Raw genomic sequence first — 3,738 nt, 5'->3', positions numbered from 1 at the left:
AGGGGGTCAGCGGGAGCAACCTGCATCCCCATGCCCAGCCAGAGTTCCAGGGTGATTGGTGGTAGGTCCCGGTGCGGTGGAAGGGGGGGCAGCGGGAGCAACCTGCATCCCCATGCCCAGCCAGAGTTCCAGGGTGATTGCTGGAAGGACCCGGTGGGGGGGGCAGCGGGAGCAACTTGCATCCCCATGCCCAGCCATAGTTCCAGGGTGATTGCTGGTAGGTCCCGGTGCGGTGGAAGGGGGGGCAGCGGGAGCAACCTGCATCCCCATGCCCAGCCAGAGTTCCAGGGTGATTGCAGGTAGGTCCCGGTGGGGTGGAAGGGGGTCAGCGGGAGCAACCTGCATCCCCATGCCCAGCCAGATTTCCAGGGTGATTGGTGGTAGGTCCCGGTGCGGTGGAAGGGGGGGCAGCGGGAGCAACCTGCATCCCCATGCCCAGCCAGAGTTCCAGGGTGATTGCTGGAAGGACCCGGTGGGGGGGCAGCGGGAGCAACTTGCATCCCCATGCCCAGCCATAGTTCCAGGGTGATTGCTGGTAGGTCCCGGTGGGGTGGAAGGGGGTCAGCGGGAGCAAACTGCATCCCCATGCCCAGTCAGAGTTCCAGGGTGATTGCAGGTAGGTCCCGGTGGTGTGGAAGGGGGGGCAGCGGGACCAACCTGTGTCAATATGCCCAGCCAGAGTTCCAGAGTGATTGCAGGTAGGTCCCGGTGGGGTGGAAGGGGGTCAGCGGGAGCAAACCGCATCCCCATGCCCAGCCAGAGTTCCAGGGTGATTGCAGGTAGGTCCCGGTGGGGTGGAAGGGGGGGCAGCGGGACCAACCTGTGTCCCTATGCCCAGCCAGAGTTCCAGAGTGATTGCAGGTAGGTCCCGGTGGGGTGGAAGGGGGTCAGCGGGAGCAACTTGCATCCCCATGCCCAGCCAGAGAACCAGGGTGATTGCTGGTAGGTAAGGAGATCCATTTGGTGACCAAACAGCAGTGAAAATAAAAAGGCCCAAATGTCAAAGAATGACACTTTTAATACTGAAAGTGAAACATTTAAAATCAAGTTAAAGTGGGGTATGTTCCAGAAATGTCAGAGACGGTAATGAGCAGCAGAGGCAGGCCGGGGCAGAGTTCCAGGGCCAGGGGTGTCACGGCAGGCAGCGTAGGCCGGGGAAGAGTTCCAGGGCGGTGGGGAGAGGACTAGGCCTCAATCCAAGGACATCATTTGGTGACTAAACAGCAGTGACAATAAAAAGGCCCAAATGTCAAAGAATGACACTTTTAATACTGAAAGTGAAACATTTAAAATCAAGTTAAAGTGGGGTATGTTCCAGAAATGTCAGAGACGGTAATGAGCAGCAGAGGCAGGCCGGGGCAGAGTTCCAGGGCCAGGGGTGTGACGGCAGGCAGCGTAGGCCGGGGCAGAGTTCCAGGGCGGTGGGGAGAGGACTAGGCCTCAATCCAAGGAGATCCATTTGGTGACTAAACAGCAGTGACAATAAAAAGGCCCAAATGCCAAAGAATGACATTTCTGCTACTGAAAGTGAAACATTTAAAATCAAGTTACAGTGGGGTATGTTCACAAATGTCAGAGGCGGTAGTGAACAGCAGAGGTAGGCCGGGGCAGAGTTCCAGGGCCAGGGGTGTGACGGCAGGCAGCGTAGGCCGGGGCAGAGTTCCAGGGCGGTGGGTGAGAGGACTAGGCCTCAATCCAAGGAGATCCATTTGGTGACCAAGCAGCAGTGAAAATAAAAAGGCCCAAATGTCAAAGAATGACATTTCTGCTACTGAAAGTGAAACATTTGAAAGTGAACCATTTAAAATCAAGTTAAAGTGGGGTATGTTCAAAAATGTCAGAGGCGGTGGTGAGCAGCAGAGGCAGGCCGGGGCAGAGTTCCAGGGCCAGAGTGTGACGGCAGCACAGGCCGGGGCAGAGCTCCAGGGCCAGGGGTGTGACGGCAGGCAGCGTAGGCCGGGGCAGAGTTCCAGGGCGGTGGGGAGAGGACTAGGCCTCAATCCAAGGAGATCCATTTGGTGACTAAACAGCAGTGACAATAAAAAGGCCCAAATGCCAAAGAATGACATTTCTGCTACTGAAAGTGAAACATTTAAAATCAAGTTACAGTGGGGTATGTTCACAAATGTCAGAGGCGGTAGTGAACAGCAGAGGTAGGCCGGGGCAGAGTTCCAGGGCCAGGGGTGTGACGGCAGGCAGCGTAGGCCGGGGCAGAGTTCCAGGGCGGTGGGTGAGAGGACTAGGCCTCAATCCAAGGAGATCCATTTGGTGACCAAGCAGCAGTGAAAATAAAAAGGCCCAAATGTCAAAGAATGACATTTCTGCTACTGAAAGTGAAACATTTGAAAGTGAACCATTTAAAATCAAGTTAAAGTGGGGTATGTTCAAAAATGTCAGAGGCGGTGGTGAGCAGCAGAGGCAGGCCGGGGCAGAGTTCCAGGGCCAGAGTGTGACGGCAGCACAGGCCGGGGCAGAGCTCCAGGGCCAGGGTGTGACGGCAGGCAGCGTAGGCCGGGGCAGAGTTCCAGGGCGGTGGGGAGAGGACTAGGCCTCGACATAAGGAGATCCATTTGGTGACCAAACAGCAGTGAAAATAAATAGGCCCAAATGTCAAAGAATGACATTTCTGCTACTGAAAGTGAAACATTTAAAATCAAGTTAAAGTGGGGTATGTTCACAAATGTCAGAGGCGGTGGTGAACAGCAGGGGCAGGCCGGGGCAGAGTTCCAGGGCCAGGGTGTGACGGCAGGCAGCGTAGGCCGGGGCAGAGTTCCAGGGCGGTGGGTGAGAGGACTAGGCCTCAATCCAAGGAGATCCATTTGGTGACCAAACAGCAGTGAAAATAAAAAGGCCCAAGTGTCAAAGAATGACATTTCTGCTACTGAAAGTGAAACATTTGAAAGTGAACCATTTAAAATCAAGTTAAAGTGGGGTATGTTCAAAAATGTCAGAGGCGGTAGTGAACAGCAGAGGTAGGCCGGGGCAGAGTTCCAGGGCCAGGGGTGTCACGGCAGGCAGCGTAGGCCGGGGAAGAGTTCCAGGGCGGTGGGGAGAGGACTAGGCCTCAATCCAAGGGGATCCATTTGGTGACCAAGCAGCAGTGAAAATGAAAAGGCCCAAATGTCAAAGAATGCCATTTCTGCAACTGAAAGTGAAACATTTGAAAGTGACACATTTAAAATCAAGTTAAAGTGGGGTATGTTCAAAAATGTCAGAGGCGGTAGTGAGCAGCAGAGGTAGGCCGGGGCAGAGTTCCAGGGCCAGGGGTGTCACGGCAGGCAGCGTAGGCCGGGGAAGAGTTCCAGGGCGGTGGGGAGAGGACTAGGCCTCAATCCAAGGGGATCCATTTGGTGACCAAGCAGCAGTGAAAATGAAAAGGCCCAAATGTCAAAGAATGCCATTTCTGCAACTGAAAGTGAAACATTTGAAAGTGACACATTTAAAATCAAGTTAAAGTGGGGTATGTTCAAAAATGTCAGAGGCGGTAGTGAACAGCAGAGGTAGGCCGGGGCAGAGTTCCAGGGCCAGGGGTGTCACGGCAGGCAGCGTAGGCCGGGGAAGAGTTCCAGGGCGGTGGGGAGAGGACTAGGCCTCAATCCAAGGGGATCCATTTGGTGACCAAGCAGCAGTGAAAATGAAAAGGCCCAAATGTCAAAGAATGCCATTTCTGCAACTGAAAGTGAAACATTTGAAAGTGACACATTTAAAATCAAGTTAAAGTGGGGTATGTTCAAAAAT

The sequence above is a fragment of the Rhinoderma darwinii genome, unplaced genomic scaffold (assembly GCF_050947455.1).
Source record: "Rhinoderma darwinii isolate aRhiDar2 unplaced genomic scaffold, aRhiDar2.hap1 Scaffold_1956, whole genome shotgun sequence".
Taxonomy (NCBI): Eukaryota; Metazoa; Chordata; class Amphibia; order Anura; family Rhinodermatidae; genus Rhinoderma; species Rhinoderma darwinii.
This window is presented reverse-complemented; position numbering follows the sequence as displayed.